We start from the raw sequence: 13,532 nt of genomic DNA, 5'->3' as shown, positions 1-13,532 counted from the left end.
AAACAATAATCAACTAACCAACAATTAAAAAAAAAAAAAAAGAAACAAGACAAGGCTGAAAGACTGAAGAAGTAACTTATTGATGAATTCTGGAAGAAAGCCTTTGTGCTTATGAATTGGATGAGACCATGTCCTTCAGTAAACGAACTCAGTAAACCAACACAGCACAACATAAATGTCATTAGGGGTGAAGGTTATCATGGAACATTAGTCCATGTTATGCTGATATTTCAGATCCACAAAGATTAATTAAGGGACTATTAAGTCCCTTACTTCCCAAAAAAAAAAAAAAAAAAAAAAAAAGTACATAAAGACATATATTTGTTGTGATAATTACTGTTCTAAAACAAGAACCAGGAGTGTATTTTACTCTCCTTTATTTCTGTCCATTAGATAGAAATTGGCCTAACAACTAGAGTCTGTTTTGAGGAACAGGAACTACCTTTTCAAGAAGAAAGCATAAAGAGAAATTTTTACGCCTCTACAGGAATTCATGGAATAGCTCTGGATAGCAATCACAACTGCATATTATTTTTTAGAAACTAGAGTAGGCCTGGTTGTATACTGTTTGGAAAGAATGTAGAATGTCCCCCTAGTTGCACACAGCATATGGTTTCAATCTTTGAGTTTAATATTACCACAGACAAACTGTCTGAAAAATAGAATCTTCATGTGTATCAAGAGTCTCACAGGTACACACCAGACAAAGTGCTAAAGGAGCAGTCTATATTGATATTAGAGACATAGAAATATATATATATATTAATTTATAAAGTTAATTGTTGAATCTTGATTATTTTGGTTTATGATGTTATGTGAATGACATAGCTTATGTAAGACATGCAAGGAAATTCCCCAAAAAATGACAGAACAAGAGCTTACTTTGGTTCATAGGTCAATGTGGCTCATTCATTACTGGGAAGCCAAAAGTGGTATTCTACTTATTTTTTCTTTCGAAGGAAAAAACTATAGAACCAATTTATTTATTTATTTGTTGGTGGGATGGGGAAGAGGAGAGAAGGAGTTATTTCTTAAATAATTAAAATCCATTTATTCAGATAGTGTTCTATTAAGAAATCGTATCTATCCATTTAATTGAAAAGAGAATATTCTCTCAACTATACATATGTTATGTATATATATTTGCCACTATTTGACACTACATCTATTTTGTTTGGCAAATATTCTGTATTTATAACAAAATATTCATTTGAATATATACCTTCAGCATTCAGCGTCAATCAAGTATGAGATAGTGAATTAAAAGCAATTTTTATACTATCTTGAGTCATAACTTCAGTGCAGTAACTTTTTTACTACAGGAGAAAAATAAGTTAACTCTTTAAATGTTATTATGAAATTCTCATTAAATATTTTCTGTATCTATTTCTTAAACTATTAAAAGAAAAAAAAATATTAGGCATACTTTTATGCCTTTAGGCTAATCTCATTCTAATTAGATTTAAGTATTTAGAAGACATTCAATCTCTACAGATACTTTATTAGCAGTTAATTTTTCAATATACACTTCACCATGCTAGTCCTGGTAGAATTACAGCACTATTTCAAATGCCCCTTAGGTAGACTGAGGCAAAACTTCTTGCTTTTCCTTATATTGTTGTGGTTCTTTTCCTGTATGTGTCCTACTGTCTTCTACTGAAATGTATCTGACTCCAGGTGTTCCAGTTGTTTGTTCAGACATCATTTAGTAATCCTGTTGTACTGTCAAGACTAGCTATATGAAGCATTAGTCTTCTTTCTTTTACTAGCTAAATGATTGACTTCATTAAGAGCCTAGAATGAAGCTTTATAGCTTGCACTACTTGAAGAAAAGTGGAACAGCTGTTATAACCAGCCATGCCATATTTAGTGTAATGAAATAAAAATCTAGACATAGAGGGAAAAAATAAGGTAGCTTTTCCTTATATTACAACAGACATCATATGATATAATAATCTCTTTAAATGCTTACAGAATTAAGGGAACAAGAAGCTGCAAACTGTGGAATTTCTAGCTCTTCTCTCTGAAGTAGTCAGAAAGAAATCAGGCAAGAAAATGCAGTAACGAAAGAGGAGACCTTTTCTTAGCATATTAAGATGTGGAAAAGGAATTCATTTGAAAGTAATTAGAACAATAATGACAGAACACATTTAAACTTCCCATTATTCAGAAGGAGGGGAAGAAAAAAAAAATCTATAATTTTTATCCTACTTGCAAAAGTCATCATAAATGCTCACATTTTGAATATGTGCTAAAATGTGGTATAAAAATTAATTTAAATAATTGCTTTTAATTCTACCCACCTCCCTCATCAACCATGGTCTAATACAAGAACAAAAGTATACTTTCAAAAAGTAAGTGACAATAAGTGTGTTTTGATTCTGTTGTATCTTTTCAGAAAAAAAAATATATATATATAAGATTGTCAGATATTTAATATATTTATATACTGTTACATGAAGTTATTGCGACAATAGAACTCTAATGAAAACAGGTTAGAAAGCACCTTCAGTGCCTTACACTTTGCTTCTGTCTATCAATTAAATCATTCTTAATGTTTTCTGCATCTTTTCCGAAAAACTTACAATACTCAGCAACCTAAGGGATATATTCTAAGTGACACTAAAATCCTTCCATGTAAGTATTTTCTTTTCCACATATCTAATTAATTTGCTTTCCAAATATCTAATATACATCTCCCTCAATGTTCTATAAGTCCATTACTTCTTGTCTTAACCTTGTTGCGCTTGAAAGATGAATTTCCTCTCTCTTTGCAACAAAGATTTGGTTTATAGGTTAGATTTTTAAAACTCTCTCCCCCTTCTGTTAAATTAACCCAGATCTTTCAGACTTCCCTCATAGGATAGACTTTGAAATCTCTGATCATTTCTGCTTCCCTGGGTTTTATATTTGCAGTCATTGGAAACATCACCTTGCCCTGGATATGAATATGTATATATATATGTATATACATATATGTACATATCACAGAGTCACAGAATGAAAGAATGTTAAGGATTGGAAAGGACCTTGAAAGATCATCTAGTCCAATCCCCCTGCCAGAGCAGGAGTACCTAAATCACGTCACACAGGAACATGTCCAGGTGGGTTTTGAATGTCTCCAGAGAAGGAGACTCCACAATCCCCCTGGGCAGCCTGTGCCAGTATTCTGTCACCCTCTCTGTGAAAAAGTTTCATCTAATATTTAAGCGGAAACTCCTATGTTCCAACTTGTACCCATTACCTCTTGTTCTGTCATTAGATGTCACTGAGAAGAGCCTGGCTCCGTCCTCCTGACACTCACCCTTTACATATTTATAAACATTAATAAGGTCACCCCTCAGTCTCTTCTTCTCCAAGCTAAAGAGACCCAGCTCCCTCAGCCTTTCCTCACAAGGGAGATGCTCCTCTCCCTCACGGCTCTGCACTGGACTCTCTCAAGCAGTTCCCTGTCCTTCTTGATCTGAGGGGCCCAGAACTGGATGCAATATTCCAGATGTGGTCTCACCAGGGCAGAGTAAAGGGGGAGGAGAACCTCTCTCGACCTACTAACCACACTCCTCCTAATACACCCCTGGATGCCATTGGCCTTCTTGGCCACAAGGGCACAGTGCTGGCTCATGGTCACCCTGTTGTCCACCAGGACCCCCAGGTCCCTCTCCCCTTCACTGCTCTCCAGCAGGGCAATCCCCAACTTATACTGGTGTCTGGAGTTGTTCTTGCCCAGATGCAGGACTCTACACTTGCCCTCGTTCTATTTCATTAAATTTCTCCCTGACCAATTCTCCAACCTATCGTGGTAGTGCTGGATGGCAGCACAGCCTTCCAGCATGTTAGCCACTCCTCCCAGTATAGTGTCATCAGCAAACTTGCTGACAGTGCACTCCATTCCCTCCTCCAAGTCATTGATGAATACACTGAACAACACTCGTCCCATTACTGACCCTTGAGGGACTCGACTAGATACAGGACCTACATTTCTCCGCCTCTTCCACCTGGCAGCTTGGGAAAGTTGCCCAGGTTACACCAGAATGCTTTAGGATAAAACTAGCATACTACTTTAGCATACTAGGTGTTGACAGGCCAACATGGTTAACATATGGTTTTGCCAGGAAAAAAAAATTAAAAAAATTAATGAAAGCATGCAATGAAACAGTTGATTCCTTTTGTCTTGAAAAAATGTTGGCAGTAAGTCTGAACGTATTGACTCATATTAGAGTAAGCTCTTTGAACACATACATACACAGCTGCTGATCAAACTTCATTAAGACAGTCTATCTGGTTTATCCCTAAGTGATGGTGAACATTCACAGACATCACAGCTAGAAGATAGCTCTTTATACTTTTACTTTCTATGTGGAGACTGCTTGCCTGTATCTAAACTGGGGATAGGTCTGCTTCTGGGTGGAGTCTGGAGACCTACAATAACCCAGCCCAGAATTTATGTGGGATTTTTCTCTTTCTGCGTGCATTCATTGAGAATTAGGGCACTGACTAGTGAAAATCATGTCATAAAAGTGTGGTAGAAAGACAGCGAAAAACTAGGCCAGTAGATACTCTATATCCACAAAAGCACTGAATTTATTTAAAAAGTAACATACATTCCCCATATTTTGCTGGCAAGCTAGGTTAAAGTCTTCTTCCTCTGCAATGAATGCCACTTCCATGGCAGAGAGGAGCCAAGAGCCTCCTGAAGCAGGATGTTATTATAGAGGCAACTAGCTATACATCTTTCTGTAAGCAAATCATATGAATATACACTGACAGAACTAAAAATAAATAAGTAAATACGAAGTCTAAAATGATCTTTTATTCAGATGCTGCTAAGTGAATCGGTAAGCTGTCGATATATAATTTTCAACCAAATATAATAACTTTCTTTAAGAATCTTTCCTGATTTTAAACTGTGGAAGACCACAAATCTTTGAAACCTACGTAAAGAGTTCCTATTTAAGCTTTAGCAGTCGGAATGGGGTATGTGGGATTCTTGCTACTACAGAGAAAGAGCAACCAAAAAGATCAATTTCCTTAGAATCCCTATATACTTTTATATATTCAAAGACTAAAAATTCTAGTTTGCCCCCAAGACTTCCTAACTAGTATTCAGGGAGAATTAGGCCCCTTTAAAAAAGACTTTAAAATTCCAGTCAGTTGACAAAAAAACTATGTAATCCAGGAAATAAATACAAGTATAAAACATTTTGTTATCTTTTAAATAAGCATTCTAAGGAAATAGATGATAATTTATTTTGTTCCACATGGATCCAAATTAAATATGGGAAAACAGAACGAAAATAAAACAAAAAAAACCATCAAACTGGAATCCTTGTTTTTCAGACAGCTTTGAATGTGACCACTTTATGTCAGATTCAGGTTCCCAATTATCACGTATTTGTGCATGGTGACCACGACTGCATAAATTATTCATCAAATTTTGTCAGGAGACAATGTGACATTTGCTAAAACATAATTATAAGAACGTTTCTAAAACCATACTTTCAGGATGTATCAATTTATAAGATAAAAGGTGATAAACTTCAAGGCATTTCAACATCAAATGCCTTGTCTGAAGAGCAGTGAAAAATCATTTGATACTGAAATATTGTTAAGGTTATATAAAAATATTACTAAGTACTTCCTTCCTTCCTTCCTTCCTTCCTTCCTTCCTTCCGTCCTTCCTTCCGTCCTTCCTTCCTTCCTTCCTTTGTTTTAAAACTTGAGATGAAGTGTGTTTTTTGTTGTTGTTAGGTGTTTGGTTTTTTCTTTCACAAAAATAATGTCTGCACTCTCTAGACAATTGTTTTTGTTTTTTTTTTTTTATTTATTTTTTTCAAATTAAGGACTCAAACTTCATATCAAATAATATCTAAAATTTTCAGACTTCCTTTATAAAAAATGTAATGTGTTTTCAAAGTAACTAATTGTAAATGGAGTGTGCTGGGTCATACTTTTTTAATGTATTAAAATGTTATGTTATAGATTTTAAAATTGATAAAATGTTTCCTATCAGTTTGAATAGTCCTTAATCAACTCAAATGTTCAGCATTTCTCTGAATTAGAATTAATGACACATTTCTGAAAGAAAAGATTTTCCCTGTTTTCTAGTTAAAGATGAATAATGACTTTGCAAAAGCATTCAACTTTGTTTTTATATACTGCTTGTTATTATAAGATACAGAAATTCTGAAATCGTTCCCATTAATGCTTCATTTGGCATCAGAAAGTAGGAGTCGTTTCCTACTGGAACATAAAAATAAAAATTTGATAGAATGCTTTTGAGATAGCTGTGAGTGAATGGATGTTGACTGAACAAATATTTAAGAGGGGAAAAAATCCTACTGGAAATCAAACTGCAGACATTGTCTAACTTAAACTGAGACTCTACATTCTACACTCTGTGCAGACAGAAGGGTTTTATTTTTGTTTGGAACATGTAGTTTAGTATACAATCACTGAAAATGAAATGTCCATAGAGGAAAAAATATGTAATAACAATGTACAATATATTAGATATGAGACACTGCAAGGTACATTATTCTGTCTTGATCTTGCTGTAATAATTCCTAGCAGAAAGTTCAGATAGGGCAGAAAGATGAAGTGATCAGGGTAGATGTCTAGTAGTCATTAATGGGAGCTATAGGGAAGTGACTGCTTGTGAGCAGCTGCAAGTTGCTGACTGAAGGGTTTGGGTGAGTGAGAAGAAGAACAATGAACAGCAATGGAATATGGATTAGAGGAATACATAATGGAAAACTAACACACCTTACATATGGATGAGAGTGGGAAGAGAAACAGCTATGTGAAAAAAAAAAAAAAGAATATTTAGTGATGTTGAAACTCTGGGGAGTAGGAAATTTGCTAGATAAATGAGGAATTAAAATAGACATTGAGGAATGTCTGGATGAGGGGATTTCTGGAAATTTCTGAAATTTCTGGATGAGGGGATTGAGTGCACCTTCAGTAAGTTTGCAGATGACACCAAGTTAGGTGCATGTGTCGATCTGCTCGAGGGAAGGAAGGCTCTGCAGGAGGATTTGGATAGGCTGGACCGATGGGCTGAGGCCAACTCTATGAAGTTCAACAAGGCCAAGTGCCGGGTCCTGCACCTGGGGCGCAACAACCCCAGGCAGAGCTACAGGCTGGGAGATGAGTGGTTGGAAAGCTGCCTGGCAGAGAAGGACCTGGGAGTATTTGTTGATAGTCGGCTGAATATGAGCCAGCAGTGTGCTCAGGTGGCCAGCAGAGCTAGGGAAGTGATTGTCCCCCTGTACTCAGCTCTGGTGAGGCCGCACCTCAAGTACTGTGTTCAGTTTTGGGACCCTCGCTACAAGAAGGACATGGAGGTGCTCGAGAGAGTCCAGAGAAGGGCAGGAAAGCTGGTGAGGGGTCTGGAGAACAAGTCTTACGAGGAGCGGCTGAGGGAGCTGGGATTGTTCAGTTTGGAGAAGAGGAGGCTCAGGGGCAACCTTATCGCTCTCTATAGGTACCTTAAAGGAAGCTGTAGCGAGGTGAGTGTTGGTCTATTCTCCCATGTGGCTGGTGACAGGACGAGGGGGAATGGGCTAAAGTTGCGCCGGGGGAGGTTTAGGTTGGATGTTAGGAAGAATTTCTTTAATGAAAGGGCTGTTAGGCATTGGAATGGGCTGCCCAGGTTGAGTCACCATCCCTGGAGGTCTTTAAGAGACGTTTAGATGTAGAGCTTAGTGATATGGTTTAGTGGAGGACTTGTTAGTGTTAGGTCAGAGGTTGGATTAGGTGATTTCGGAGGTCTCTTCCAACCTAGACGATTCTGTGATTCTGTGAAGAAAAAGCGTATTGGAAGATTACCACAATGAAGAGGGCTAGTAAAAGGATGAATGCTGATGATGAAACTAGAAAAACAGGGTTAAAAAATGGATACTTATAATCACAGAATCACAGAATGGCCTATGTTGAAAGGGACCTCTAAAGATCATCTAGTCCAACTCCCCTCATGAGCGGGATCACGTTGCACAGGACGGCATCCAGGCGGGTCTTGAATATCTCCAGAAAAGGAGACTCCACAACCTCTCTGCGCAACCTGTGCCAGTGCTGTCACCCTCACAGTAAAGAAGTGCCCCCTCATATTCAGCCAGAATTTCCTATGCTTCTGTTTGTGCCCATTGCTCCTCATCCTTTTGCTGGGCACAACTGAAAAGAGGCTGGCTCCATTGTCTCGACACCCTCCCCTCAGGTATTTATATACATTAATGAGGTCTTCCCTCAGTTTTCTCTTTTCAAGGCTAAACAGGCCCAGTTCTCTCAGCCTGTCCTCATATGTCAGGTGCTCCAGTCCTCTAATTATCTTTGTAGCCCTCCTCTGGACTCGCTCCAGTAGTTCTATGTCCCTCTTGTACTGGGGAGCTCAGAACTGGACACAATTCTCCATATGTGGCCTCATCAGGGCTGAGTAGAGGGGGAGGATCACCTCCCTTGATACGCGGATGGCAACACTCTTCTGAATGCAGCCCAGGATACTGTTGGCCTTCTTGTCCACAAGGGCACATTGCTGACTTGTGCTCAGCCTGCCGCCCACCAGGACTCCCAGGTCCCTCTCTACAGAACTGTAGAGCAGTATGTGGAGCTGTACTCCAGCAGGTCAGTCCCCAGCCTGTACTGGTGCTTGGCGTTATTCCTCCCAAGGTGCATTTGTCCTTACTGAACTTCATGAGGTTCTTCTTGGCCCAACCCTCCAGCCTGTCGAGGTCCCTCTGAATGGCAGCACAGCTATCTGGGGTATCAGCCACTCCTCTGAGCTTTGTGTCATCAGCAAACTTCCTGAGGGTGCACTCCATTCCATCGTCTTGGTAGTTGATGTGTAAGTTAGTTGAACACTGGACCCAGTACTGGCCCCTGGGGGACACTGCAAGCTACAGGCCTCCAACTAGACTCCACACCATTAAGCACAACCCTCTGAGCTCTGCCATCCAGCCAATTGCCAATCCACTTCACCGTCTACTCATGTAGGCAGCACGTCTTGAGCTTGTTTATGAGGATGTTATGGGAGACAATATCAAAAGCCTTGCTGAAGTCAAGGTAAACCACATCCGCTACTCTCCCCTCATCTACCCAGCTAGTCATCTCGTCATTGAAGAGTAGCAAATTGGTCAAACATGATTTCCCCTTGGTGAATCCATGCTGACTATTTTTGATCACCTTCTTATCCTCCACATGCCTGGAGAATGAAGCATGGCTGAAAGGAGAAGAGTAGGAGAGAATAAATTAACTTGTTATATATATACTGAATAGAATGTATGCATCACTTTGTTACAATCAATTAATTTGTTCAGTTTATCTAAATAATATGAAAAAGCAAGTATACCAAACATTTCAGAATACAGTTTTGGTGCAATAGGTGTTACAATGCATTCTAGAAAAATGTCTTCAAATAGTAATAGCCATGAAGAAAAATCATATAATTATAGGTTAATTAACATTGTTAATTTAAAATGTAAATCATAACAAGAGAATAAGAGAGGAAAAGCTCCCTTGTGTTGATGTTTTTTCTTTTTTTCTATTTTTTTTCTTTTTGAGAACTGCTAGTCACCTTTAAAAAAAAATATAAAAAAAAAAAGTATTCACTTCAGAAGTGTTTTTATGACTAAGAATATCTATTTATTTATATTTTAAATTACTGTATAGTACCAAACTATTTTAAAATAGTATCACAGAGATGGCTTCATCAAGGGTAAATCATGCCTGACCAATCTAGTGGCTTTCTACAATGGAGTGACTGCATTAGTTGACAAAGGAAGACCAATTGATGTAATCTACCTGGAATTCTGTAAGGCCTTTGACACGATACCACATGACATTCTAGTCTCCAAATTGGAGAGATATGGATTTGATGGGTGGACCATTCAGTGGATAAGGAGTTGGCTTGAGGTCACACCCAGAGAGTGGTGGTCAATGTCTCTGTCCAAGTGGAGGCTGGTGATGAGTGGTGTCCCTCAGGGATCTGTCCTCAGACTGGTACAATTTAAAATCTTTATCAATGACATAGACAGTGGGATTGACTGCACCCTCAACAAGTTTTCGGATCATAGAATTATAGAATCGTTAAGGTTGGAAAAGACCTTCAAGATCATCTGGTCCAACCATCCCCCTATCACTAATATCACTATGCCCCTAAGCACCACATCCAACCTTTCCTTAAACACCCTCAGGGAGGATGACTCCACTACTTCCTTGGTCAACCCATTTCAATGCCTGACTACTCTTCATTCCTTCATGAAGAGGGTGGTCAATTATTGAAATGGGCTGCCCAGGGAAGTGGAGGAGGTGCCATTCCTGGAGGTATTTAAGAGAAGGGTGGACGTGACACTAAGGGACATAGTTCAGTGATGAGACTTTGTAGGTCAGGCTGATGGTTGGACTTGATGATCCTGAAAGTCTTTTCCAACCTGGATGATTCTATGATTCTGTGATTTGACCTCCCCTTCTCCTTACACTTCATTGGAAGGCCAGGAAAATTTTGGGGAAAAGCTATAAAAGAATCCATCAAAATGGGGGAAAGATGACTGCTTCTTCATATCTATAGAATCATTAAGGTTGGAAAAGACACCCAAGATCATCTGGTCCAACTGTCCCCCTACCACCAACATTACCCACTAAACCATGTCCTTAAGTACCACATCCAACCTCTAACACCCTTAGGGATGGTGATTTCACCACCTCCCTGTTGCAATACCTAACCACTCCTTCTGAGAAGAAATTTCTCCGCATTTCCAACCTAATCCTCTTTTGGAGCAACTTGAGGTCATTTCCTTTGGTCCTGTCGCTAGTTATCTGTGAGAAGAGGCCAACCCCCAGCTCCCCACACCTTCCTTTCAGGTAGTTGTAAAGAACAATAAGGTCTTCCCTGAGCCTCCTCTTCTCTAGAGTAATCAACCCCAGTTCCCTCAGCCTCTCCCTGTAAGACTTGTGTTCCAGATGCTTCACCAGCTTTGTAGCCCTTCTCTGGACATGCTCCAGGACCTTGATATCTCTCTTGTATTGAGGGACCCAAATCTGAACAGAGTACTTGAGGTGCATCCTGACCAGAGAAGAGTACAGGGGGACGGTCACTTCCCTGGTCCTGCTGTCTACACTATTCCTAATCCAAGCCAGGATTTTGTTGGCCTTCTTGGCCAACTGGACATACTGCAGGCTCATGTTCAGGTGAATAAATATGACAGATGACCCCAATCTGAGTGGTGCAGTTGATACAACACAGGAAAGAGCTGCCATCCAAAGAGACCTGAACAAGCTTGAGAATTGAGCCCATGTGAATCTATTGAGGTTCAACAAGTCCAAGTGCAAGGTGCTGCACCTGGGCCAGGGCCATCCCAGGTATAAATACAGACTGGGAGAAGAATTCATTAACAGCAGCCCTGCAGAGAGGGGCTTGGGGGCTCTGGTGAACAAAAAGGTCAACATGAAATGGAAGTGTGCGCTTACAGCCCAGAAAACAATCAGTATCCCGGGCTGCCTCAAAGAGGAGCAGCCAGCAGGTAGAGGGTAGTTATTGTCCCTCTCTACTTGTGAGGCCCTTGTGAGGCCCCATTTGGAGTACTGCATCCAGGTCTGGAACCCCCATCAAAAGAAGGATGTGGAGCTGTTAGAACAGGTCCAGAGGAGGGCTGCGTAGATGTTCAAGGGGCTGGAGCATCTCTCTTATGCAAATAGACTGAGAGATCTGGGGCTGTTCAATGTACAGAAGAGAAATCTTTGGGGTGACCTCATTGTGGCTTTTCAGTACTTAAAGGAGACTTATAAAAAGATGGAGAGTGACTTTTCTCTTGGCCAGTTAATGACAGGACAAGAAGGAATTGTTTTAAACTAAAAGAGGGAGATTTAGAGTAGAGTTTAGGAGGACATTCTTTACTCAGAGGGTGTTGAGGCACTGGAACAGGTTGCCCAGAGAGGCTGTGAATGCCCCATCCCTGGAGGTGTTCAAGTGTGGCAGTGTGGCCATGGGGGTCGACAAGCCCCATAGTTGGTGATAACATCAGTCTTAAGGATGAGGCCATGAGGAATGTAAAGAGTTTAGAAGGAACAAAGAAGGGTGATTCAGAAGATTCCTTGCTGTCTGGACTGCTTGTTCTCCAGCTGTTAAGACATGGAAGCTGCTGGGTGTTTGCTGTTGCCAGGCAAAGTTGTTTGACCAATGAATAGTTAATGGAAAAGTACTGCCGTAGAGCAAATGGTATAAGAAGGGATCCTGTCCTCAAGAAGGAGTTGAAGTTATGACATCAATAAAGTAGTAGCAGTTACTGATCCTGAAAAGAACCCTGGTGTCCATGTGGTCTTTACGCCACATTCAAGACCAGGTTAGATGACGCCCTGAGCAACCTGATCTAGTGGGTGGCACCCCTGCATAAGGTGGGGTGGGGGGTGGGAGGGATGGGGGGGGGAGAAAGGTGTTTGACCTAGCTGATCTTTGAAGTCTCTTCTAACCAGAGCCATTCTATGATTCTATGATGATTTTCTTACTGCTTTTCATGTCACTAGCTATGGCCTTCATTTCTGTCATCTTGTTGTACGTTCTTCATTGAAACACCTGGCTGAGGAGTGGAGGCATTATAATCTCCTTGTACAGTATCTGAGATGTATTAACTTATTGCTTTTATACAGATGCAGCTTAGTTCAGTTAATCTTCTAACTCAAGTGGTTCAAGTCCAGTTGGATGAGTTTGGTTCCATTATCTTAGGGATGCATGTCTTTGTAGAAAACAAAGAAAAATTCACAGCTCTTATCACAACACAGCTTTTATCCTGCTATTACAATCACCAGTTTCCTAAAAAATGGCTGTAAACTTGGATTCATGTATTTATACTTAAGCAGTTAAATAACTGATAACTCATTTGATATTAGTGAGAGCTGTTCCATTCTCATATTTATGACTTTTTCTGTTTGTTTATTTGTTTGTTTGTTTTTGTTAGGTTGCTTCCTTATTTAGCAATCTAACCTTATCTATCTAATATGTGAAAAATTACTAAATATGTTTTGGTTCTTGCCTGACCTTTCAGCCCTCACTGTAGTTTCACAAAAAAAAAAAAATTTTTCAAAAGGACTTTGGCTTCTAAGCGCCTGAAAGCAAGTGTTGTTTTTTTTTGTTGGTTTGTTTTTTCTTTTTTTGTTTGTTTGTTTGTTTGTTTGTTTTGTTTTGGAGTTTTAAGCAAGTGAAATAACAGAGAATTTACCTGGCTTTCAGTTAATTAATAATTACACAACTGTGTTAGAAGAATTAGCTTATGAGGTGCAAATAGAAGGAATGTAGAAAGTAGAACGAACTGGAAGAATACAGGAGCGAAGGGAAGAGAAAATCTTGTCCTTCTGCCACTGTGCTCAGAGTGGAATTTGAAAGCCTTCTGGAGTCCTGAAACTCATGTTTCAGGGTCAGCTAGATGTTTGGTTGCAATGAAAATTGTCAGATTATTTACAATAGTTTCACCTAAGAAGAGGGATGGAATTAAAGGTAAGGGAATACTTAACCAAACAAACTAGAAAGTACTATCTACAAACTGTAATAG

This window comes from Anser brachyrhynchus (genome assembly GCF_964034855.1).
Source record: "Anser brachyrhynchus genome assembly, chromosome: 1".
Lineage (NCBI taxonomy): Eukaryota > Metazoa > Chordata > Aves > Anseriformes > Anatidae > Anser > Anser brachyrhynchus.
Note: the sequence above shows the minus strand (reverse complement) of the source record.